Source organism: Chelonia mydas, chromosome 27, assembly GCF_015237465.2.
Source record: "Chelonia mydas isolate rCheMyd1 chromosome 27, rCheMyd1.pri.v2, whole genome shotgun sequence".
Classification (NCBI taxonomy): Eukaryota; Metazoa; Chordata; order Testudines; family Cheloniidae; genus Chelonia; species Chelonia mydas.
Genome location: NC_057860.1, coordinates 7,676,693 through 7,690,058, shown reverse-complemented (window position 1 = coordinate 7,690,058; position 13,366 = coordinate 7,676,693). Strand labels below are relative to the sequence as shown.

At 45.1% G+C, this 13,366-nt stretch overlaps 1 protein-coding gene across 12 annotated transcripts in view; it reads right to left on the bottom strand.

The window, feature by feature from the left end:
* Positions 1 to 13,366, bottom strand: part of KANSL1 (KAT8 regulatory NSL complex subunit 1) — a 173,035-nt gene that overhangs the window by 144,897 nt on the left and 14,772 nt on the right. For 2 of the 12 annotated variants that reach the window (XM_037887124.2, XM_043536791.1), the window contains exon 1: positions 10,457 to 10,909. The exons of 5 other annotated variants lie outside the window; for them this stretch is intronic. The gene's annotated coding sequence lies outside the window, so the exon portion shown is untranslated. 5 more of the 12 variants (XM_037887123.2, XM_037887121.2, XM_043536794.1 and 2 more) reach the window with 5 other exon arrangements.

Here is a 13,366-nt window from a genome sequence, read left to right as displayed (position 1 = left end):
AATCTTCATCCACTTTGTTGTCAGCAGAAGATACGGCTTAGATTTTGCAATATATCAAAGCAGTAATTGTTAAGATACAACCGAGTTAGTGAACTACTTCTCCCAACACAGAGCAGTATGTATTATCTCCGAGCTCTCAAGTATTCCCTCCACACTTTCTCCTTGGACATTACAGCAGCAGCTCTGCTATAGTTAAGGTTGAGCGTCACTTTCAGTTTAAAAGTGGACTATTATGTATTAGCAGGAGTGTTGTAAGCAAAACATGAGAAGTAATTATTCCTCTACTCCGTGCTGATTAGGCCTCAACTGGAGTATTGTGTCCAGTTCTGGGTGCCACATTTCAGGAACAATGTGAACAAATTGGAGAGAGTCCAGAGAACAACAACAAAAATGATTAAAGGTCTAGAAAACATGACCTACGAGGGAAGATTGAAAAAACTGTGTTTGTTTAGTCTGGAGAAGAGAAGACTGAGGGGGAGGACATGATAAAAGTTTTCAAGTACGTAGAACATTGTTACAAGGAGGAGGGGGGAAACTTGTTCTCCTTAACTTCTGAGAATAGGACAAGAAGCAATGGGCTTAAATTGCAGCAAGGGAGGTTTAGGTTGGACGTTAGGAAAAACTTCCTGTCAGGGTGGTGAAGCACTGGAATAAACTGCCTACGGAGGTCGTAGAATCCCCATCATTAGAGATTTTTAAGAGCAGGTTAGACAAACACCTGTCAGGAATGGTCTAGATAATACTTAGTCCTGCCATGAGTGCAGGGGACTGGACTAGATGACCTTTCAAAGTCCCTTCCAGTCCTACGATTCTATAATAAGTGCTCTAAAATTCACATGGTGACTCAATATCTTGAAGTTTGCTGTGACTCATGATGGTGTGGCATAAGTAAGTGGTCCAAGTTCGAGTAGGGGTTCCTGAGTTCCCCTAAAAAGTCAGCTGTTCACAAGACACGGGGAGGTTTTGCATACACCTGGGCTCCAATGTATGGCTCTAATCCTCCCCAAACTGCTATCCCCCTTGACATTTTTCTAAGTTAGTGCACTGCAGCCACTGACCTTTTGGGGAAGCAATACTGAAAAAGTTTGTAACTCCAGGTTGGCACAACTTGGACTAAAAGAGCAATATGTGCACATGCAGCAAGACTACTGTTGAGGCCCCAGTGGGTATCTGTTGTCATAGAAATTGGGAGGCTCAAAGCAATATGCTGTGGTCATTGAACCTGAGTTGCACTCAAGCTCTGTGAATCTGAGCCTTACCCTTTGGCAGTTTTCAGACAGATAATCTGTCCTTGCATACATACCTTGCTCTCTGCCTGCATTCTGCAGAGGCTCTTTTCGTAAGTTTTGCCCCATGTCTCCACTGCTCCCCAAACAAGGGAAAGGAACCCAGAATGCCCCACCTTACCCATGCTGCTACCAGCAGTGGCGAAGGGTCTCCAGCCTCACCTCTTCTCTCAAAGCAGCAGAACTTGGGGGGAAGAAGAGGAGGTTAGAGCAGTGCAGGAGAGTGGAGGAGCAAAGGAGGGAGCCACAGCTGTGCAGCGGGGAATATAGGGGGACTTCAAGCTCTGCTTCCCCAAACTTCCATACACCTCCCCCACCCCATTTTTGTTCCCCCTTCAAATTATGTCCTTTGTTTCCTGGTTTTCAGAGGTTTGTGCTCAGTGGAGCTCAATGTTCTGGAAAGGCATAAGATACCACTGGGCAACCTTAACTCTGTTAATGAAGTTGGGTTTTTTTGGTTACTGATCTTCTCTAATGACTTGAATCACCACCTCTCTCCAATCCTGCAACTATCTTACAGACAACTCTTCCTATATGATCCACCCCAGCCTCAAATCCTACATAGCTGAAACGAATTCCTCTCTCCCCGCCCTTCATCATGGAGACGTGAGTGGTATTTTCTACCAAGACTCATAACCTTGGTAAAGGTTTCAGAGTAACAGCCGTGTTAGTCTGTATTCGCAAAAAGAAAAGGAGTACTTGTGGCACCTTAGAGACTAACCAATTTATTTGAGCATGAGCTTTTGTGAGCTACAGCTCACTTCATCCGATGTAGCTCACGAAAGCTCATGCTCAAATAAATTGGTTAGTCTCTAAGGTGCCACAAGAACTCCTTTTCTTTTTGCGAATCTTGGTAAAGTCTTTGACGCCTCCCTCTTTGACTGCTCCCTTTGCTCTCCCCCCTCCCATATATCCAGGATCCCACTAAGGCCTGGTCTACACCAGGACATTAAAATTGGTATAACTACATCACTTAGGGATATGACAAATCCACACCCAAAGTGATAAAGTTAAACTGACCTAACCCCCCACGCAGACAGTGCTAGGATGATGGAGGAGTATCTATGCCAGGAGTTCTCAAACTGGGGGTCATTACCCCTCAGGGGTCACGAGGTTATTACATGGGGGGGGCGGGGGTCGCAAGCTGTCAGCCTCCACTACCAAACCATGCTTCACCTCCAGCATTTATTATAGTGTTAAATATTTAACCCCCCCCCCAAAAAAAGGGTGTTTTAAATTGGGGGGGGGGGCGACTGCACTCAGACTTGCTGTGTGAAAGGGATCACCAATACCAAAGTTTGAGAATCACTGATCTATACCAACAGAACCCCTCCCATTGGCATAGGTAGGTGTCTTCACTAAAGTGTGTTTTTAAGTGTAGACAAGCCTCAAGTCCTTCCTCTATACATTTCTAAAATCTGCACCTTCCAGTTCATCAAGACCCTGATCCACACCTTGGTAACCTGGTATCCAGACTACTGCGACCTCTTCCTACTTGGTTCACTTGACCTTTACCTTACAATCCCTCTCCCATGTATTCAACACTCTGCTGCCAAAGTTATCTTCCTTCCCTGCCATATCCATCATCACATTAGAAGCCCTCAGATGGATTTGCAGCTCCTGTATCAAAATTTTAAACTCATGGTCTTCACTTGCACCTCTTCCTGCCTTGCCTCATCTTCTGTCCAACCACATGCAAACTCCACTAGCCTTCAGGCTCAGTCTGATGCCTCCTTCCACAAGGTGCCTCCATCTTTTCCCATATTACTCCCTAACTTCTTCACCAGGAAATCTTCCTCTACCCTTCAAAATCCACTTACTTTACTTGGGAATGGGAGTCAGTGTTGGAAAGCCAAGATTTCCCAGTATGCCCAAACAAAAGCCTAAGCCTAGCAATATCTGTAGACTAAGAAGTTTACATGCACAGGAACACAACACATACATTATAATCAAATAACCTCACATTCATTTGCTACATAAACCTCTCTTGCTTCCCCCCCTCTACCTCTCAACTTCCTGGGGGCCCATGTTATGCACAAGCTAACTGTAGGCTTCTCAGAGCAGGAACCAGTCCTATTTGTCTACAGCAGTCCATATTTATGGCAATGTTTAAATATTAATACTGAAGAAATTAATTCTGAGGAGGGGGGGAAAACCCATTTTGAGAAGTGATATCAAATGTATCCAGGAAAAAAAAAAAGATAGGTTAGATTATCGGCACACATAAGGTGGATCGCACTATGTGATTAAAGACAATATTCTGTAATATTTTTTAAAATATGTGAATAGAAGAGCTATTCAAACCAGTGACTGCAAGCATACAACCCAAGCCTCAAACTCAAAGGTCTAGAACAGGGGTGGCCAACCTGTGGCTGGGGAGCCACATGCGGCTCCTTGTCTAGGCACTGACTCCGGGGCTGGAGCTACAGGTGCCAACTTTCCAATGTATGGGGGGGAGGGGGAGTGCTCACTGCTCAATACCTGGCTCTGCCACAGGCCTTGTCTCCACTCCACCCCTTCCCTGAGCCTGCCATGCCCTCACTTCTTCCCCCCCAGCCTCCTGCATGCCACAAAACAGCTGATGGGGAGGAAGGAGGAGGCGCTGATCGGCGGGGCTGCCGCCGGTGGGTGGGAGGCTCTGGGAGTGGAGGTGGGGGTGCTGCTGACATATTACTGAGGCTCTTTGGAAATGTACACTAGTAAATTCTGGCTCCTTCTCAGGCTCAAGTTGGCCACCCCGGCCTAGAAGTAGGCCTTTAAAAAACTTGTATGCTAGGACTTCTTTCCTAAAACAAGCCCTCAGTCCTGAACTCTAGATATACTCCCCCCCCCCTTTTTGTGTGTGTGTGTGTGGGGGGGGGTCTTTTCTAAAAAGGAGAAAAGAATCTTGTCATCTTTCAACATTCTTTAATTGGAAAAGAAGATGATTACCAATTTAGAAGCATTTTTCCTACGAGTATAACTCTCAAAAAGCTTTAATTGAGAAAACAATGTGACAAAACATAGGATGATGGACTAGTTGTACCATCACACACAGCATGGCAAGCAGTTTGCCTATAATAAAATGATATAGTTTTAAAAGTCTCAGATCTCCCAAAGATTTATGACAGTCAAGATATTAAAGGACGTAGATATCTATGCATGAACCAAGACACTTAATATGCAAACAACATCCCTTATCTACATTTAAAGGACCAGTGTCTTCTAATGACTGTTGAGATTGAGTGTTTTATAACCTTCCATGAAAGAATTTAATATTAAGAGTGACTAATAATTGGATTGTGGGGCCTCAATGATTCGAGACAGTGTGTACTCAGTTTGCACATAAAAGGAGTCAAGCCTGCAAATGAACTCTTGAATCTGAAAGTCAACCTAGCCTCTTTCCTACTCAAGCATCACTACTAATAATGATATTAAAAAACAGATTACATTCTTCTTATGCAGCTCCGGTCTTCAAATGGCATCATCTGTTATATCTGTCTAACCCCCTCTGTACTCAACAGGGCTTGCACAGGAGTCACTGATGCCATAATTTGGTCTACACAAAGTTAATTACAGACAAAAAGATGAACAAAAAGGAAAAAGCAAGCTTGACTACCACTTCCCAGAGGAAGTTTGCAGTCTGGTAGTTATGTACAAGAATTAACTTTTACTTGCAAAATGACCTAGTTTAATATGAAGTCTTTGATATGGAATCCCCAACATTATCCTTTTTAAACAAAAGGGAAGAGGGAATCACTCTTCAGAGCAAAGATGCATTCAAATGTCAAATGGAAAAGCAAAATGTGAAATGTAAGCAAAACGGAATGTTCATAAAAAATGCTTTAAGTATAAACAAAATATCTGAATACTCAGCTCTTCTTGTATTTACAAAACTGGAAAGATTGGCATTCCCCCTACCACAGAAGACTCCACCACAAACCCACAATGCACAGAGCTTTCCTGTACTTTTAGGTACATCCTGGGCAACTTGCCAAGGAAATACAGTCTTGAACTCAGGACTTAGATAAGGTAACTAGGTGTTAGTCTCTAAGGTGCCACAAGTACTCCTTTTCTTTTTGCGAATACAGACTAACACGGTTGCTACTCTGAAACAAGGAACAAAAAGTATTAATTTTTAAAATATATTCAGATTTGTTGTACACATGCTATTGCTGCAGCTAAAGTAACACCTCCTTTAACTCATGCTCTTTTGAGGAAGTGCTAGGATCAAAATGTTAACATTAAATTTCAATATTCTGCCAAAACGTGTCACTGTCATAGAACACTTTACATTTCAAAGCACTGTACAAACATTAACTAACTAAACCTTGACACCCCTGGGAAGGGGTTCCAGATTTTCATCATTTTACCAGTGAGGAAACAGTTTAAGTCACTTACCCTAGGTCACATGGAAAATTAGTGGCAGAGAGACTAGAACACACAAGCTCCTAGCCCCATGCTCAATCCACTGAACTATACAACCTCTCTCTGGTCATTTAAGTGTCTTATTCTATAATGAATCAATAATCCAGTACACCCACTATCCTCACCATGAGCCAAAAGCTTTAATTTAGCAAACTGCTGCCAGACAATAGGTCTCAGCTTTAAGAACTGCGCAGGATCTCACACCAAAGAGAGCAATTCAGGGGGTCAGCATCACAGCATCCAACACCACCACGAAGTAAATTCCAGGGCTAGGATGCTGAGCACTTTCTTCTAATAAAAGGAACTTAAGCCAGAGTTACCATGTGGTAACTGGTTTGTCACTTTTCATTTCTAAGGCAGAGAAATAAGAAGACAGTTGAACGGAACTTTTCCATTCATATTCATTGCTTCACTATGTCACTGCAGGGCTCAATAAGAGGGCATAAAAATCATGAAGGGAACTCAATGAAGTTTGGTATAACTTAGCATAACGTTCATAACAGACTTCATGCTACTAGCTTGACTAAAGTCTGGATCAGCTTTCACTAAAGAAACTGATTTCAATAAAGCTATTTTAAACAAAACACTTTTCACCACCCTCAACACTTCACAGAGCTGGTGGAGAGAGAAAAGTAATTCTGCAGCAACAAGTCTAAACTGAGGAGCTGACAAAGATATGGTCAAACAGGTCTGAACAGACCTGTAATAAGTATCCTTTCCTCTCTCTAGATTTGTTTCAGCTGTTCTTTTTCCAATCTGTGCTTTTTCTTGTTCATGTAAAAAAGGAAGATGTTTTCATCCTGGATTCACACAGAGCAGTGCCCAAGCTCCACTCTTTAGAATTAGATCTCCTTGACCATCAGATTTATTTTCCGCTTTCATTCTTTAACTTAAATTATAGTTTGCCGACAAGCAAGTTACAAGAAGTTATGTTTTCCATCTCTTCTTGCAGTCTGAACAGTTTTGCACTAAGCTACTTGCACTGTCCCCCACCCTAAAGTCTCAGTTTGAATGTACCTTGAAGAGAATATACTCATGGCATAAGACACTAAGCAACTGCATCACCAGGACCCTGATGTGTGGCAACTCTTTGTCCAACTTAGAAGAGACAGGAAGCCTTTGTATAACAAAGCAGTTCAAAATTACATCCTTAACCATACAGCCGAACAATAGTACAGGAGTCTGGAGAGGATTTTCTTTTCGGGGAGGAGAAGAACTCTAATAAAAGTTTTTGGACATGCATTCCAGATACACAGAGTGCATCTGAAGACTTTGTGACTGGGGAAATGTTATTTATAAAACACAACAAAGGAAATTGTACTTCACAGATCACCTGCCATTCTGATCATCCAAGTGTTGAGAGACTTTTTAATGAGACTACAAACACTCTGAACATAAAGACCCATACACAGAAACTCTTACGTATTATTTGTTCGAGCCGGCCCATTACCTGATATCCAGAAAAAAAGTTAATTTAACGATAGTTTGTCATCTAAGGCCCAGCTGATGCAACAGATTGTCCCAATCGCTTAGCCACACGGGGTTTGATTTAAAAAAAAAAAAAAAAAAAAAAAAAAGTGTGGGAGATAAGACAGCACTGAAGTACATGATAACAAAACACTTAATTTGCACACCTTCAATAGAAGTTAGTTCTAAATCTCTTCTGAAAACTTTCTAATAAAAGAGAAAAGAGTGCAAGGCATAATCCCTGCAAAATTGATGTGACTTCCATTATCCACCTGCCTTTAGGATGCATGCATGAAAAATGCCTAAATATATTTTTATTCCTTATTTACCTTATTAAAACATCAAGCCTGATCCTCCCGGGCTTCGCTGGTGAACTACTTGGGGACACAAAGCATATGTTTTGTCAGTTCTCTTAACTGAAAGAATAAGGTGTTGAAACTCCAGAGACATGCTTTGAACAAAGTGTTCATTGGGTGTTGGAATTATGCGTGTTAAGAAAACCAGTTTTAAAATGGTGATTAAAGTCACTTCTCCTTCAGAAAAATTGTTCAGCTTTTACTCAACTTTTGTGATATTCTCCAGTCACCGTAATCTTCCAGGGTGGACTTCGCTTGCATTTAGTGTTGAAAAAGTGTTACAGAAACCACAACAATGCCAAAAAGGTGAGAGAGCTTTGTTATTCTTTATACATAATAAAAGAAGCATGAGAGTACATAAGACTGCCATCCTTCCCCCTTTTCCAGGTCACCTTTAACTGCGTTGTAATTAAGTCCACAATATGGACTTAGTTTGCAGCGTAGACAGGGCCTAATATGGATTTACAGTGATCCCACTGAGATGGTACAGTTAAGGAAAAAAATTCCCCCAGCCCCTTCTCCCAAATTAGGCTTTGCCAGTAGTTTACCTTAAGAGGTCCCACTATCAAGTCAGGCAACTATTCTAAGTCAAAGAGATCGACATCATTTTATACTTAAGTTAATAAATTTGTGGTTAAAAAAAATCTATAAGGCATCTCACTACCCATAATACCTTTCCCAAACTGTATGGGAGGGCTTAAGGGGAGAATATACACAAAGGGTAACTGGCATTATACATTCCCTTCTGAAAACAATGGTGGGTTGTTTGATTTTTTTTCTCTTCTGAATAACTACCTTTTTAAAAGTTTAAAAAAAAAAAAACACAGATTCCCTTCATAATCTGAATTCAAGAAATTAAAGGGTAAGAGGGTATGTTTAATTTATAATAGTACATCAACTGGATTCTCCAGAAAGAAAAATTAGTTTATTACTAGTCAAAGAGTGTTATGACTAAAGTACTTTCCCAATTTCACAACACATTTTAACTTCCCTGAGGATGGGCTTTTTACCTTGTCTTATTTTTAGAAATACACATCATAGCACACATCACATGACATGATGTAACTGCTATCAAGAAAATGGCCCGAACTGTTCAAAATAAAGTGGTCAGACAAAAAAAATCCAAACTAACACACAGCAATTCCTCACGTACCAGGGTCAGTTTTATGGAAAATTACAATTCTGTTTGCCACTCAGACTGGTGCCGTATATAGGATCCTATATAAACATACAGGCCAAATTTTAAACAAACAAACTTTATTAGCAGGAGAGACTATGCTCCAATTTACAAAAAAAAGCATTTCCTAATTTTTTATAGAAACATGAATGGGAAAATTTGTTATGGAAGATACAAAGATGTTCCTTTAAAAAGATCCTAAGCAAATCTAACGGTAGTCAAATTCTTTGTAACCGAGCACCAGAAATGCTCTAACCCTCTTATCATAAACAGACATGCAAGAACAGAGTAGTCTTTAAAAATGTGAATACACTTATATGCTACTATTTAGAGAAGAAAAAAACATTTTCACCAATCCAAAATTAAAATAACCACACACACACACACACACGCGCCAAACTTTCAACTGGTTTGGCTGATCAAACCCATGTCAGAACATAGATCGCTGCAGATCCCAAATGGGTAGAAGGGAAGGCCTGTACACAAAGCTTTTACAAATAAATCAATTACTGCATTTAAAACCATGAGAAGGTGACAGACATTTACACACATGCCCCACTACTACTTTTCATACTTAACGTTGCACTTAGCCCTAATGTTATTGTGAAGGGGCAAGCTCCTCATGCAAAATTATGCAAGGTGGAGATTATGCAACTTTCTTCTGTTTAAGATCAAAAGGGGGGAAAAAACAAAACAAAAACCGGAATTTTAAAGTAAACACCCATATCACCCTCTGGTCTCTTCCAAAAGGGATAGCTTTGGATTGGCTTCTTCGTTTTTGAGAAAACAGACTGCAGATTAAGGCTAGTATAGAACATTACATACCATACAAGCAGCAACACACCACAATGACTGCCAGCCACGTGACCGAGATGGCAACACACACGGGCGGGGAGTGTGAATGGAACTGGGGCGGCAATGCAGGACTCGACATTGGAACTTTTGGGTCCGCCGCATTCCAAAAACCGGCCTAGAAACCTTCCATACGCGATCGTTCAAGTTTATAAACAAGCCACAAAAAGCTCCAGCCCTGGTGCAAGGTTTCAGTTTAAAGTGGCGCCATCAACCCAACCTCCTCCCCAGCGCCCCCACCACCTCCACGCAATGGATCCGCAGTACTTTGCTAGCCACACGCACTCGGGGAGGGAGTCGAAACACACAGAGACATTAGCACAAGGAGAGCTACCTACAGAAGGAGATTTAACAGGCAGGGCTCAGCCCGAGCAGACCAAAATACAGCCACTTCCCCCAGGAAGGCACCAAGCCCCGCAGCGAAAACAAAGTCAGGCCCCTGCTCTCCCCCACCCTGCCTCCCCCACATGCTCCGCTCCTCTCCCCCGACTGCGAGATCCGCTACCGTGACCCCGAGTACTTTACCCGACACACGCTCCCAGGAGCCCCGAGCCCGGCCGTGCCTGGCACCGGGCGGGGGGGCCGCCAGCAGCCGGGCAGAGAAGTTCGGGCTGAGGCCGGGGCTGGCAGAAACCCACATCAGACACGTTCGGAGGCGGCGGCGCCGGGCACCGAGGCAGCCGCGGTCGCAGATGGTGAAGGTGGAAGCGAGCCCCCCTTTCTCCCCCTCCCCTCCCATGCACGCGGCGGGAGCAGCGCAGAGGGAGCAGGAGCCATTTAAAGTTGCCTGGCTCCGCGGGGCCGGCGGTAGTTGCAGTAACAAAGGGGCAGCGGGAGGGAGGGAGCGCGGGAGGGAGGGAGAAAGGGCAGCGGGCGGAGGGGCGAGGGAGCGGGGCGGCAGCGGCACCTACCACGTGATGGAGCCGAGAGCACAGTCCGGGCGGATTCAGCCCCGCACAAAATGGGCGCAGTTTGCAAACAAGCGCCGACCGAGGGGAGAAGCGGAGCCGCAGCCGGCACAGGCACAGCCAGCCCCGGCTCCAGCCCCGGCTCCCCCCCCGGCTCGGGCCCGCTCGGTCTTCCCCGGCGGCGGGGGACGGGGCTCTTCTCTTTCTCCCTTCCCGGGTGCAGAGCGGCGGCGGCGGCTGCAGCCCGGGCTGGGGCGGGGGGAGAAGCTGCCCCCCCACCCCCGGCTCGGGGAGCGCCCTAGAGCCGCCGGCTGCGGGTCCCCGCCGGTCCGCGGGCGCTGGGCCGGGCGCTCGGCGTCGCTCTCCGCCCGCGGGGCGGCGGCGGAGCGAGCGCGGCGGTGCTTCCCCCCCGCTCCGGGTGAGAGCGGCGGCGGCGCTGCTCGGAAAATGGCGGCCAGGCTCCTTCTCTGCCCTCCCCCTCCCTTTAATCGGAGAATGCACCGGGCGGGGGAAGGGAGGGGAGGCGCAGCGCCCCCGCCGGCCGCCCAGCGCACTGCGCCCGCGCCGCCCGCCCGCAGCCAGGGGGCCCCGCAGAGCCGCCGGCCGGAGGGCGCGGGCAGCGCGCTCCCGAGCGAAGCAGCCGGCGGCCGCCGCGCGCAGCACTGCGGCGCCGGCCACGCATCAGCCATGCCGGGCGGGGAGCAGCGGCTCCGGCCCGTGGGGCGGTACTGGCGGGGCTCAAGCGGCTGCCTGGCCCCGGGTCCCTCCCCGGCCCGTGCACCGAGGAACGAACCCGGGGAGTGTTTGCGGATCACAGTACTGGGCCCGGGCCCTGGGTGGCCCCTCTCGCCGGCCCCGGCCCGGGGAGCCAGGCCCTGTACGGCCCAGCCTGGCCCCGGGCCCGCAGAGCCCAGCTGCCTATTGTCCTGCTGGTGCAGTCAGGCGCCACTGACGCCGCAGCGCCAGCAGCTGCTCCCCTGTAGCGCACCGGCTGGCCGCCAGAGGGCGGGCCTCCAACAGGGTTTTGTTATTTTACTCCGCATGCGCCGCATGCCCGCCCTGTTCAGAACAGCAGCCCTAAGCAGGGGCGGGTCTGCAGGTGACGCAGAGCGTGCTGGGAAGTGTAGTCCTCTCGTAACCCCATGCTCTCTTAAGGCATCCGTTCTTTGCAAGCTCAGTTAGAACAGTCCCAGGGTAGCCCACCCTGTAGGTATACACACACAGTCCCAGAGACACACAGCATGCACTGTTGGCACCAGGGACTCTAACGACTCAGTCAAGCATTCACCAAAAGTGTGCACCAACAAGAGTGAGATTTTTAAAGACTCTTAATCCAGCCCAAAAGAAATTCTTCCTCTAAAGGAGGACTGTGGCAAGGCCAATATGGTACTACTGTAAATACAGGGTTGAGACACTGCTTGGAACAAGAAATTGAACTTGCAGTTTTCAGCTAAGTTCGGGGTCACAGCCTTATTGTTTTAAGAAAAGGAGGACTTGTGGCACCTTAGAGACTGACAAATTTATTTGAGCATAAGCTTTCATGAGCGAAGTGAGCTGTAGCTCACCAAAGCTTATGCTCAAATAAATGTATTAGTCTCTAAGGTGCCACAAGTACTCCTTTTCTTTTTGCGGATACAGACTAACACGGCTGCTACTCTGAAACCTGTCTTAATGTTTTAAAACACCCCAAACAAATCTACTAGTGTGACCACCTGTCTCTGCAGGGATGAACTCCAGGCACCACAACATCATGCTGCTATGCTGGTGCATCAGCATGTAATGACATAACCTTATCAAAATATTAGGACATGGCAACATGTGCCCTGTGACTAAATCATTAAGCATTGTAGAACAGAAGTCATTAAAAAAAAAAAAAAAAAGCCACCACAGAAGACCTGCAGTGTGTAACAATTGTTTCCTATAGTAATACAGAAGCTCAAAAATAGTGCATCTTATAAATGTTGCTGAGGTGTCTTAGTTCAATACTGTGTTTTCTGTTGGTATAAAAGTGAGCTAAGCAATTTCAAGCAAAGGCTGGTGTGCTGTACAGATGCTAATTCAAATACACATCAGTTGAACCTTAATCACATCAAAATATAGCTACTAAATGATCAGTTTTTATCTTGACTGAAAGTAAACACGTACGATAGGACACAACACTATACAACTACCTTAAAAACTGCACAGCAGGCAAAAATGCAGCTACTGCAATAAAACCCTTCTTACTTCGTTCTGCAAAAATAAGTGCAGCAGTCCTGAAAGGCATATTAGAGTTTTGTTTTTTTTTGTGAGATATTATTCAAAGCTTATTTAAACAGTTTCCTATTTAAGGGAAGGGAGAGAGATTTCTATAGAACAGAATTTGTACAGTATCACTTTGTCACGTGTGTGTGTGTGTGTGTGTATATTAGTGGGAGTGAGGGTGATACATTTAAAAAAAAAAAACAGAAAAGGGCATAATATTAAACTTAGAAGAAAGGCAATAGTTAACAAAAATAGGAAAACAACATTTTCAAAAGGCATGGTTAAAAAATAGAAAAGGGAACAAAAGCTAAAATTAGTAAATATTAGAAGAAGTTTATTTTAAAAACAACCTCACTAGAGGGTCACCTGGGGAGAGTGTTGTATAGTTTAAATGACATGTCTCTTAAATACCATATTTATCACCCAGAATATTTTCTTTATGCGTTGTTTCCTCCCTCCCCCACACCTTTTGTCTGCTCTGTCTTTATAAAAAGTCTATACGCTTCAGGGCAGAGACTCTGGCTTCCTATATTTTTGTACAGCATCTACCACATCTGATATTTTAATAAAATATCAGGTTCACAAACTGGCTAATCCTTTGGCCCTTATTACTTTAATCAGATCCACGCAGGTGCACACTTCTGCCCGCATGGAGTCCCAATGACTTCA